The sequence below is a fragment of the Somniosus microcephalus genome, chromosome 30, assembly GCF_052327205.1.
Source record: "Somniosus microcephalus isolate GS21.2 chromosome 30, FLI_Smic_1.0, whole genome shotgun sequence".
Taxonomy (NCBI): Eukaryota; Metazoa; Chordata; class Chondrichthyes; order Squaliformes; family Somniosidae; genus Somniosus; species Somniosus microcephalus.
In genome coordinates, this window is record NC_141016.1 from 14,912,766 (window position 1) to 14,925,861 (window position 13,096).

A 13,096-nucleotide genomic window follows, 5' to 3' on the forward strand; every position below is an offset into this window, starting at 1 on the left:
AAGGAGGAGAGAGAGAGAGGTAGAGAGGTGGAGAGGACTAGGGTGGGAGTTCCCGCACTTAGGGCCTTGGAAGCTGAAGGCACCACCGCCAATGGTGGAGCAATTAAAAATCGGGGATGCTCAAGAGGACAGAATTGGAGGAGCGCTGAGATCTCAGAGGGTTGTGGGGCTGGTGGAGATCACAGAGATAGGCAATTCAATCAAGGCGAAAGAAGCCATTGGCATTAGAATCATGGGCTATAAATGTCAAAGTGCATGGGACCACAGTGCATCCAGTACAAAATATGTTATTACACTCCTCAGATACAAACAGACGGTCAGGGCGCGGTAACACCGCTTATAGCCCACTGCCTTGTGCTGCACTCCCCCCTTTCACTTTCCAGTCTGCTGCCGGTTGCACGATTTCACTGTGTAATACGGAAATACAACTGCTGGAGGTGCCGGCCGCTGGGGCGGATCTCCAAAAGGATTCCACATTTAAAAAAATAGTCCGAGCGGAAGGGAGGAAAAATAGAGCTGGAACCTTGACAGATTGGAACTGACCTTTTTTTCAGATTGTAAATATGTTGGACGGGATCCTGTGAACTGGTTCATTTAACCCGGCGGCACATTCAGTGATCCACATTTCGGTGTAGGTATAATGCGTTCCCCAAGTGTCACAGCATTTACACCATGGAGTGTAGCCAACTGAAACTGACCCGCGCTTCAGAAACTGACCCGCGCTACAGAAACTGACCCAAACTACAGAAACTGACCCGTGCTACACCCAACTGAAACTGACCCGCGCTACAGAAACTGACCCAAACTACAGAAACTGACCTGTGCTACACCCAACTGAAACTGACCCGCGCTACAGAAACTGACCCCTGCTACACCCAACTAAAACTGACCCAAGCTACAGAAACTGACCCGTGCTACAGAAACTGACCCAAACTACAGAAACTGACCCGTGCTACAGAAACTGACCCAAGCTACAGAAACTGACCCGCGCTACACCCAACTGAAACTGTCCCAAGCTACAGAAACTGACCCAAACTACAGAAACTGACTCGCGCTACAGAAACTGACCCCTAGCTACAGAAACTGACCCAAACTACAGAAAATGACCCGCGCTACATCCAACTGAAACTGACCCAAGCTACAGAAACTGACCCAAACTACAGAAACTGACCCTAGCTACAGAAACTGACCCAAGCTACAGAAACTGACCCCTAGCTACAGAAACTGACCCCTAGTTACAGAAACTGACCCCTAGCTACAGAAACTGACCCGCGCTACACCCGGGAAGAGTAGATCCCATGACAGTGGCCCACGACAGCCCTGTAATATAAACACACCGCCAGCCAAGAGAGGAGACAATGAACACAGCGAGCTGGGAATAAGGCGCGTTTCATATTAGAGTGGGGAATGATTCCACAACGTGTTAAGGTGTGAATTCTCCCTGTTTATTATTGTGAATGGATTAAGAGTACCATTTACAACACCGACGCAATTGAACATGTACAACGCTGCACACGGGCAGGTTAGCAAAAAAATAACACAACGTCACTGCTCCAGATTCCCCCAAGCAGAGATCCATTACCCCCCCCCCCCCCAGTCATAAATAAAATGGCAGCCAGCAGCATCAAGCAACACTCCTGCAAAGCCAGCTGCCTGTGGGGGACAAGCTTATATTACAACACTGTCTTTTGGAGAGAGACGCAAGGGTGATGTCTCTGTGCATGTCTTTTATTGAGACTTATTAATAATAGCAATAAGACACAGAGCAAGTTGTGATTCTATTAATCTGCTTTTCTGTACTGAATTGGTTTTACCATTTCTCTGGTTGTGTATTTAAGGAAAATAGATAACAACAACTTGTATTTATATAGCGCCTTTAACATAGTAAATCGTCCCAAGAAGACTCACACGAGTGTTAGCACACAGATTTTTACACCGAGCCACATAAGGAGATATCAGGACAGGTGACCAAAAGCTTGGTCAAAGAGGTAGGTTTTAAACAGCGTCTTGAAAGAGGAGAGCGAGGTGGAGAGTTTGAGGGAGAACATTTCAGAGCTGAGGGCCCAGGCAGCTGCAGGCACGGCAGTCAATGGTGGAGTGATGAAAATCGGGGATGCTCATGAATTGAAGGAGTGCAGAGATCTCAAAGGGTTGCACAGACTTATTCACTCCACCCTCCCCTGGCTGGCTGTGAGCTTTCTGCAAGCCCCTGATCGTCATTCGCACGACCAGCTTTCCCAGGCTGCTGCAGTGGCTCCCATTGTAAACCCTGTGACTAATGGGATCTCATTGAAACTTATAAAATTCTAACAGGACTAGACAGACTAGATGCAGGAAGGCTGTTCCCGATGGTCGGGGAGTCCAGAACCAGGGGTCACAGTCTAAGGATAAGGGGTAAGCCATTTAGGACTGAGATGAGGAGGAATTTCTTCACCCAGAGAGTGGTGAACCTGTGGAATTCTCTACCACAGAAGACAGTTGAGGCCAATTCGTTAAATATATTCAAGAGGAGTTAGATATATTTCTTAAGGCTAAGGGGAGCAAGGGATATGGGGAGAAAGCAGGGACAGGGTACTGAATTTGGATGATCAGCCATGATCGCATTGAATGGCGGAGCGGGCTCGAGGGGCCGAATGGCCTACTCCTGCTCCTATCTTCTATGTTTCTATGTTTCTATAGGGAGGGAGGGGAGTGAGGGCCATGGATGGATTTGAAAGCAAGGATGAGAACTTTGAAATCGAGGCGTTGCCGGACCGGGAGCTGGTGTAGGTCAGCGAGCACAGGGGTGATGGGTGAACGGGACTCGGTGCGAGTTAGGATTCAGGCTGCAGAGGTTTGGATCAGCTCAAGTTCATGGAGGGTGCAAGGTGGGAATGCGGCCAGAACAAGGTCTAGAACCTGTGTACCAACTGTACCATCCCAGGACGCTTTCAAAGCAATATTACCGATAAGTTGGAGATTAAAGCAAGTGCATGGAGAGTGATAGAAATGGGGAGAGACAAATGCAGAGAATGAGGCCGAGATGGAAAGAGGGCAACAGCAAGCGAGGGGGCGGAGACAAGGAAATAATAACAGCAAAACATCTATGGTAAAGAATAAAAATCTCAAGGTACCAACAAAAGAGAAACAGAGACAGAGGAGCACTCTATTATATATTTATATATATACACACACAAAACGAGTGACTGAAAGTGAGAGGAAAAATGCGCGGCGATGGAAACAATACTGGGATCGCTGTGGGAACAAATCCAATTCTCAGGATAATGCCGAGGCTTTCTCAGGCTCAATCGTGTATGGATTAGTTGACTTTCATCCAGTTGAAATTTGCATTATTAAAGTCCTAAAGCAAACCTTAACACTCCCTATGGAGGATTAAGTGATGCTAAGTATAGTATTGACTATATTCACTGAGCTGCTCTCAGTGCAATTCCCCAAAGAACACATCAGCTTGTCAAATATTTAACTTCATGCCATCCTGTAGTTATTAAATAAAACGTAATATAAATATGACAAGGAATTCAGATACACTTTCCATTTAATTTGATGAGGGGGATGTCACAATGAAAGGTGCAGAACCCATTGATTTTTGCAGTTTAACCTTTGGTGTGCCAGGGGAATTTACCCATCCAAATGCACTTTTCTCCTGTGGGCATCCCCCTGACAGGTTTACCCATCTGTCTGCACCCTTTCCTTTAAACCCAAGAACCTAAAGAATCGACATGGTGCAACAAACGTTTAGGGATTCCTACACCTCACGTGATCGACACACACCGTGAGGATTTAATAGCCAGTAGGAGTCCTGAAACATCACTTCAGCAAAAAAAAGTCACAGTACAGCAACGTGTCTGGAAATTAGCAACACAAGGCCTGATAGATGTTCCTTTTACAATCTTAGCATTATGGAGACTCTAAGGATTTGTTGCAGAAACATCAAACAGGGTTTCAACATTTCACATCCTATTATTATCAGTGTGAATGTTAGGAGTCAAATTCGGAGCAAAAGATGTAGGATTGAGCCTAGTTACTGTGGGCTGACTTGGGGTCGTCTTACAGAATGTTAGAAGACTACTTTCATTTATATAATATACTTCTCATGTAAAAGAAGATGTCAGAACACTTTACAAAGCAACGAGATAAGTGGGGAATTTATTGGCCGTGATATTAGAGAAGAGAAAGGGATCAAAGCTACAAAGAGATGTGTTTAAAAGCATTTGAAGGCAGGTCGAAGAGAAAAGTGGCTTGGGAAAAGTAATCCACGAGCCAGGGTATAGTGACTGATTGATCAACCTCCGATGGTGGAGCACAGCAAGCAGAGAACAAGCAGCAAAATGGACTCAGAGGAGAAGAGGTGCACGCAGGGAAATAGGGCTGGAGAAGCTCACTCATATAAGGTGGAGTGAGGCTATGGAGAGATGGAAGTTCCGCATTGGACAACGCATTGAATCAGAGTAGATCTACAACAATGGCTTTGTCTTTATTACGCTGTGAGTATAGGCAAGTCTCACTATCACATCAAAAGGGCCTAACAAAGCAATATGTCAACACGGATCGAGAAAACAAACAACAGTTACCTCAGATTCTGTTAGGCCTCTTCATCAATGAGGAGAGGGTGACCTAATAGAGGTCTTTAAAATGATGAAAGATTTTGATAGAATAGACAAAGTGGGGAAGAGCAAAACTAGAGGCCATCAATAGAAGATAGTCACCAAGAAATCAAATAGGGAATTCAGAAGAAACTTCTGTGCCCAGAGAGTGGTGAGAATGTGGAACTCGCTACCACAGGGAGCGGTTGAGGTGAATAGTGTAGATGGATTTAAGGGGAAGCTAGATAAGCATATAAGGGAGAAGGGAATAGAAGGATATGTTGACAGAGTTAGATGAGGAAGGATGGGAGGAGGCTCGAGTGGAGCATATATGCAAGCATGGACTGGTTGGGCCGAATGGCCTGTTTCTGTGCTGTATATCCTATGTAATTCTATGTAACATAAGAACATAAGAAATAGGAGCAGGAGTAGGCAGAATTCACAGAACAAGGTGGCCATAGTCCCCCTCCAGCTGCCCAAGATTACTTCAGCCCAGTGCTGCACGCTGGTCAATTCTTTCCTTTTTCCTCTTTTAGTTGTGCTTTCCAGGCATCCCAAATCCAAGGAAAACAGCTCCCACCAACAGAGGTCAACCAGCGACCTATTAACCCTTAAACAACAGGATCATTCCAACAGAACCATACGAACCCCTCGATTAGATTTCAACCTGCGACTCATGCCATATTATCTATATATAAATTATCTATTTCCTCAACGTTGGCCCATCAGGAAACTACAGGTTAGACACAGAGTAAAGCTGCTTCTATTTTGCCCCCATCAAGCACTGCCAGGTCAGGGTTCAGCATGAGTTCGTAACATAGAATAGAATCTATTCTTTCAGATGAGACGTTAAACCGAGGCCCCGTCTGCTTTCTCAGGTGGACATAAAGGATCCCAGGGCACTATTTCGAAGAAGAGCAGGGGAATTCTCCCCGGTGTCCTGGCCAATATTTATCCCTCAATCAACGTAACAAAAACAGATTATCTGGTCATTATCACATTGCTGTTTGTGGGAGCTTGCTGTGCGCAACTTGGCTGCCACGTTTCCTACATTACAACAGTGACTACACTTCAAAAGTATTTCATTGGCTGTAAAGCGCTTTGAGACGTCCGGTGGTCGTGAAAGGTGCTATATAAATGCAAGTCTTTCTTTCTTTTTCTTTAACAAATATTCTATTCTAATGACATAGTAAAGCTCCCTCTGTTCTTCGCTGTTAAACACTTGCAGGTCAGGTGCAACGTACAGAGTAAAACTCTCTCCACACTGTCCCTTCAAATATACTGTGACCAGGTACAGCACAGGTTAGATGCAGAGTAAGACCTCCTCTGGCTGGCAATGTGGCATAACTCAAAGCTCAGTAGATCACTGCTACCTTATTACATCTTCCCCTTCGACCAACTTTCATTGCTGGCCCTCTACGTTAGATTTGCCAACTTTGCCAAATGTTGAAGCCGTTTTCTGCCGTGGTTACACACCCACTGGTAACTGAGTTGAAACTCAGTTCATGTAGGGCCTTTATGCCCAACAGAAAGAGAAGGCTTTCATCTGATCTCAGCTGGTTTTTAAACCTGGGTTCCAATGATGAAATGCCAGTCTCTAGCTCTGAGAGTTCCTTCACTTTCCGGCAGAAACACAGCCCTTTACTCTGATTTCCTTAGTCTCTGCAAATTTGAAATACATCTGAAAATATCTTCTCAAAACAACCTAAGGAGCTGTTGGCACAGAGGAAAGCCGTCACACAAGAGCCACAGAGGAAGTGAGTGGACCGTTGCCAAGGATATAGAATGCTGCCTGAAGAAACATATTGGCTATTATTTCTGCTGTTAGTTCCCCAATACTGTCAGTTGGCAGCAGTCTAATCTCTGGGTCAGAAATGTATGGGTTTAAGCACCACTCCAGGACTTGAGCACCTAATCCAGGCTGACACTCCAGTGCAGCACTGCACTGTCGGAGCGATGTTAAACCGAGGCCCTTTCTAGTGATTCAGGTGGATCCCATGACACTACTGTGAGAAGAGCAGGGAACTGTCCTCGTATCCTGGCCAACATTCCTCTCCTAACCAACATATAAATTAACTGGTCATTCACCTCATTGATGTTAATGGGAATATGCTTTCTATAAAGTAACTGTGAGCTACCTTCACATAAATAACAGTTGTACTTTGTTGTATGCGCTCGCTGACCTCCATGGGCTCCCGGTCCGGCAATGCCTCAATTTTATAATTATCAGCCTTGTTTTCAAGTCTCTCCATGGCCTCGCCCCTCCATATCTCTGTAACCTCCTCCAGTCGCACAGTCCTCCCAGATCTCTGTGTTCCTCCAACCCTGGCCTCTACACATCCCCAATTTTAATCGCTCCAATGGCGGCCGTGCCTTCAGCTGCCATGGCCCTAAGCTCTGGAATTCCCTCCCTAAACCTCTCTGCCTCTCTATCTCTCTCTCCTCCTTTAAGACGCTCCTTAAAACATACCTCTTTGACCAAGTGTTTGGTCGTCTGCCCTAATATCTCCTTATGTGGCTGGGTGTCAAATTCTGTTTGATAATCGCTCCTGTGAAGCACCTTGGGATGTTAAAGGTGGTATATAAGTGCAAGTTGTTGTTGTTGCACGTGAGGCACTTTGGGACAACATGAGAGGCCTGATAAGGTGCTGTATAAACGTAAGTTATTTCTTTCTTCACGTTTCTGCCAGTCAACACATGGCAACACTTACCACTTTGCTAGGACTCTCTAACCAATGACACTGTAAAGATAGGACCATCTGGTTTCAAGAGAAGAATATGTGGGCAGACAATACCAGCACTAAGAAGCCTATCAATGAAGTAAAAGTGAGGAAAAAATCTTGCATTACATTTTTTTTGAACACCCCTGGGTTTCAGTACAGCTTCCTAGCTTGAATGAATCCCTTATGTATTGAGATCGACAAGAGTCCTTTGAGTGTCAGCTGTGGCTCAGTGGGTAGCAGCCTCGCCTCTGAGTCAGAAGGTTGTGGGTTCAAGTCCCACTCCATGAGACTCGAGCACAAAAATCTAGGCTGATGCTTCAGTGCAGTACCGAGGGAGTTATGTCAGAGGTGCTGTCTTTCGGATGAGATGTTAAACCCAGTCTGCTCTCTCAGGTGGACGTAAAAGATCCCATGGCACTATTTTGAAGAAGAGCAGGGGAGTGTAGTTACTGTTGTAATGTAGGAAGCACAGCAGCCAATTTGTGCACAGCAAGCTCCCACAAACAGCAATGTGATAATGACCAGATAATCTGTTTTAGTGATGTTGGTTGAGGGATAAATATTGGCCAGGAGACCGGGGATAACTCCCCAGCTCTTTTTTGAAATAGTGAACCAGATGGGTTTTACGACAATCCGGTAGTTTCAAGGTCACCATTACAGACACTAGCTTTTTATTCCAGATTTATTTAATTGAATTTAAATTCCCCAGCTGCCGTGGTGGGATTTGAACTCATGTCTCTCGGATCATCAGTCCAGGCCTCTGGATTACCAGTCCAGTAACATAACCACTGTGCTACCGCACCCGTAAACGCAATTAGGAATGGTCAATGAATGCTGGCCTTGCCGGCGACGTCCACATCCCATGAGTGAATTTTAAAAAAGTTCTTCTCCCAGTTCTTAGGCAGTCCCTCGGAACCGAGGATGACTTGCTCCTACACTAAAAATGAGTTCTCAGGTGACTGATGAGTCCAATGCGGGACCTACAGTCTCTGTCACAGGTGGGGCAGAGGGTGGTTGAAGGGGCGGGTGGGTGGGGTGCTTGGGTTGACGTGCGCTCCTTGCGCTGTTTGCGCTTGGCTTCCGCTTGCTCCCAACGAAGAGACTCGAGGTTGTTCGGCGCCTTCCCCGGATGCTTCTCCTCCACTTTGTGCGGTCTTGGGCCGGAGATTCCCAGGTGTCGGTGGGGATGTTGCACTTTTTCCAAGGAGGCGTTGAGGGTGTCCTTGAAGCGTTTCCTCTGCCCACCTGGGGCTCTCTTGCCGTGTCGGAGCTCCGAGTAGAGCACTTGCTTTGGGAGTCTCGTATAAAAAGAATTGCTTCGTTGGCTGTAAAGTGCTTTGGGATGTCCTGGGGTTGTGAAAGGTGCTATATAAATGCAAGTCTTTCTTTTTTTGACGTGCAATGAAATAGCCGTTCCTGCCTCCTGCCCCACTTTTTTGTATAACAGTAACTAATCGTATAGAAATTGTGCAATTCCCATCTGCCAGTCACATTTTGGAGTTACACTTTCCCAGATGCAAATTTTCAATCACACTTGTACTTGATTGTAATTTTTTTTTAAATCAGCAAAAATCACAACATAACCGGCATGGCACATTGCTAATACCCATGCAGCAATTAAAAATGGAAACTACCACTTGGCAATTTCGACAAACCTCCAATCAAATATCAGCAGTCCGCAACACCGATCAATTAGAAGGAGCAGATGAGTCACTCCAAACAATTCTTGAAAATCCTTTCAACAGCCACCTTGGGTTCTCTACCGAGCCAAACTCCGCAATAAGGCTTTGTTACATAATAAATTCAATTAAAAAATAATTACAAGAAAATTAATCAGCTTACCTATGCATTTTCTGTGCAAAAAAGCGTCTAAAAACATTTTCCATTAGACGCCTGTGCCTTTGTGTGAAGCCTCATTCCTACATAATAAGAACATAAGAACATAAGAAATAGGAGCAGGAGTAGGCCAATTGGCCCCTCGAGCCTGCTCCGCCATTCAATAAGATCATGGCTGATCTGATCCTAACCTCAAATCTACTATCACAGAACCATCTCCTGAATCTAACAGAATTAGACACACGAAATAGGAGCAGGATCAGGCTACACGGCCGCTGGGCCCGCTCCGCTACCCACAGGGCCATGTCCGATCCGAACCTAGACTCATGTCCAAATTCCTGCCTGCTCCCCGTAACCCTTAATTCCCTTTACTTCTAGGAAACTGTCTATTTCTGTTTTAAATTTATGTAATGATGTAGCTTCTACAGCTTTTTGGGGCAGCATATTCCATGGACCTACCATCCTCTGAGTGAAGTAGTTCCTCCTCATCTCAGTTTTGAAAGAGCAGCCCCTTATTCTAAGACTATGCCCCCTAGTTCTAGTTTCACCCATCATCGGGAACATCCTCCCCGCATCCACCCGATCCAACCCCTTCACAATCTTATATGTTTCAATAAGATCGCCTCTCATTCTTCTGAACTCCAATGAGTAGAGTCCCAATCTACTCAACCTCTCCTCACATGTCCATCCCCTCATCCCCGGGATTAACCGAGTGAACCTTCTTTGTACTGACTCGAGAGCAAGTATGTCTTTTCTTAAGTATGGACACCAAAACTGTATGCAGTATTCCAGGTGCGGTCTCACCAATACCTTGTACAACTGAAGCAATACCTCCCTATTTTTATATTCTATCCCCCTAGCAATGAAAGCCAACATTCCATTGGCCTTCTTAATCACTTGCTGCACCTGCATACTAACCTTTTGAGTTTCGTGCACCAGGACCCCCAGATCCCTTTGTACTTCAGTACTTTCCAGTTTCTTGCCATTAAGATAATAACTTGCTCTACAATTTTTCCTGCCAAAGTGCATAACCTCACACTTTCCAGTATTGTATTCCATCTGCCAAATCTCTGCCCACTTACTTAGCCTGTCTATGTCCCCTTGCAGGTTTTTTATGTCCTCCTCACTCACTACTTTCCCTCCCATCTTAGTATCATCTGCAAACTTTGATATGTTACACTCGGTCCCCTCCTCCAAATCGTTAATATAGATTGTAAAGAGTTGGGGACCCAGCACTGACCCCTGCGGAACACCACCAGTTACTGATTGCCAGTCTGAGAATGAACCATTTATCCCAACTCTCTGCCTTCTGTTAGATAGCCAATCCTCTATCCATGCCAGAATATTACCCCCAATCCCGTGATTTTTTATCTTAAGCAATAATCTTTTGTGTGGCACCTTGTCAAATGCCTTATGGAAGTCTAAATACACTACGTCCACTGGTTCCCCTTTATCCACCCTATATGTTACTTCCTCAAAGAACTCCAGCAAATTTGTCAAACATGACTTCCCCTTCATAAAACCATGCTGACTTTGTCCTATTAAATTATGATTATCCAAATGTCCTGTTACTGGCTCCTTAATAATGGACTCCAAAATTTTACCTACCACAGATGTTAGGCTAACCGGTCTATAGTTTCCAGCCTTCTGTCTACTGCCCTTTTTAAATAAGGGTGTTACATTAGCAGTTTTCCAGTCTGCCGGGACCGTTGCTGAGTCCAGGGAGTTTTGGAAAATTATTACCAATGCATCCACAATCCCTACCGCCACTTCCCTCAAGATCCTAGGATGTAAGCCATCAGGTCCAGGTGATTTATCCGCCTTGAGTTCCATTATTTTACCGAGTACCACTTCCTTAGTGATTTTGATCGTGTTTAGCTCCTCCCCCCCTATAGCCCCCTGTTTGTCCAGTGTTGGGATATTCTTAGTGTCCTCTACTGTAAAGACTGATACAAAATATTCATTCAGTGTTTTTGCCATCTCCATATTTCCCACCATTAATTTCCCGGTCTCATCCTCTAAGGGACCAACATTTACTTTAGCCACCCTTTTTCTTTTTATATAACTATAAAAACTCTTACTATCTGTTTTTATATTTTTTGCTAATTTACTTTCATAATCTATCTTCCCTTTCTTAATCAATCCTTTTGTTATTTTTTGCTGTCTTTTAAAGTTTTCCCAATCCTCTATCCTCCCACTAGATTTGGCTACCTTATATGCCCTTGTTTTTAGTCGAATACTATCCTTAATTTCTTTACTTAGCCACGGATGGCTGTCTTTTCTTTTACACCCTTTTCTTCTCCGTGGAATATATATTTTTTGGAAGTTGTAAAATAACTCCTTAAATGTACACCACTGATCATGTATCGTCTTACCCTTTAATCTATTTTCCCAATCCACTCTACTCAATTCCGCTCTCATACCTTCATAGTCTCCTTTATTCAAGCTTAGCACGCTTGTTTGAGATCCAACCTTCTCACCCTCTAATTGAATATGGAATTCAACCATGTTATGGTCACTCATTCCAAGGGGATCCTTTACTAGGACATTTTTAATTAATCCTGTCTCGTTACACAGGACCAGATCTAAGGTTGCTTGCCCCCTGGTCGGTTCAGTTACATACTGCTCAAGAAACCCATCCCTAATACACTCAATGAACTCATCCTCAAGGCAGCCCTGCCCAATTTGATTTGTCCAATTAATATGATAGTTAAAATCCCCCATAATTATAGATGTTCCCTTATTACAAGCCTCAACTATTTCCTGATTGATACTCCGTCCAACAGAGTTGCAACTGTTCGGAGGCCTATAGACTACGCCCACTAGTGTTTTTTTCCCCTTATTATTCCTTACCTCCACCCAAACTGTTTCATTATCCTGATCTTTTGACCCAATATCATTTCTCTGTATTACAGTGATTCCTTCCTGCCTGTCCTTCCTGATCGTTAAATAACCTGGTATGTTTAATTCCCAGGCATTGTCACCCTGCAGCCATGTTTCTGTAATGGCCACAAGATCATACCCATATGTAGTTATTTGTGCCATTAACTCGTCTATTTTGTTACGAATGCTACGTGCATTCAGATAGAGAACTTTCAAATATGTTTTGTGACACTTAGTTCCTGCTTTTGCCCTTTTTATTACTTTACCTTTTACTCCATACCTTCTGCCCCTTCCTGACATGCTCTGGTTTTTAATTTCCCCACTGCTACCTAAGTCTATGACCTTCTCTGTTGTCATTTTTATTATTTGCTCTCTAGGAACCTCCCCCCCACTAGTTAGTTTAAAGCCCTCTCTACAGCCCTAGTTATATGATCTGCCAGGACTCTAGTCCCAGCACTGGCCAAGTGAAGCCCGTCCCAACAGAACAGCTCCCTCCTGCCCCAGTACTGGTGCCAGTGTCCCAGGAAGCAAAACCCATTTCTCCCACACCAGTCTTTGAGCCACGCATTTAACTCTCTAATTTTATTTATCCTAGCCAAATTCGCTCGTGGCTCAGGTAATAATCCAGAGATTATTACCCTTGAGGTTCTGCTTTTTAATTTGACCCCTAGCTGCTCATACTCCTTTAACAGAACCGGCTTCCTAGTCCTATCTACGTCGTTTGTACCAACATGGACCACAACAACTGGATCCATCCCCTCCCACTACAAGTTTCTTTCCAGCCCAGAGGAGATGTCCTTAACCCTGGCACCGGGTAGGCAGCACAGCCTTCGGGACTCTCGCTCTCGGCTGCAGAGAACTCTATCTATCCCCCTAATAATACTATCCCCTACCACTACAACATTTCTATTTACTCCCCCCTCTTGAATGGCCCCCCATTCCACGGTGCTGTGGCCAGGTTGCTCATCCTCCCTGCAGTCCCTGCTCCTGTCCCCACAGGGAGTAAGAACCTTGAACCTGTTGGACAAGAGCAAGGGCTGCGGCTCCTCCAGCTGTACCTCCTGGATCCCC

The 13,096-nt window shown here is 44.9% G+C and overlaps 1 protein-coding gene across 7 annotated transcripts in view; it reads left to right on the forward strand.

Moving 5' to 3' along the window:
* LOC147097931 (transcription factor COE2) overlaps window positions 1-13,096 on the forward strand; it is a 362,047-nt gene that overhangs the window by 297,738 nt on the left and 51,213 nt on the right. The window lies entirely within an intron of this gene.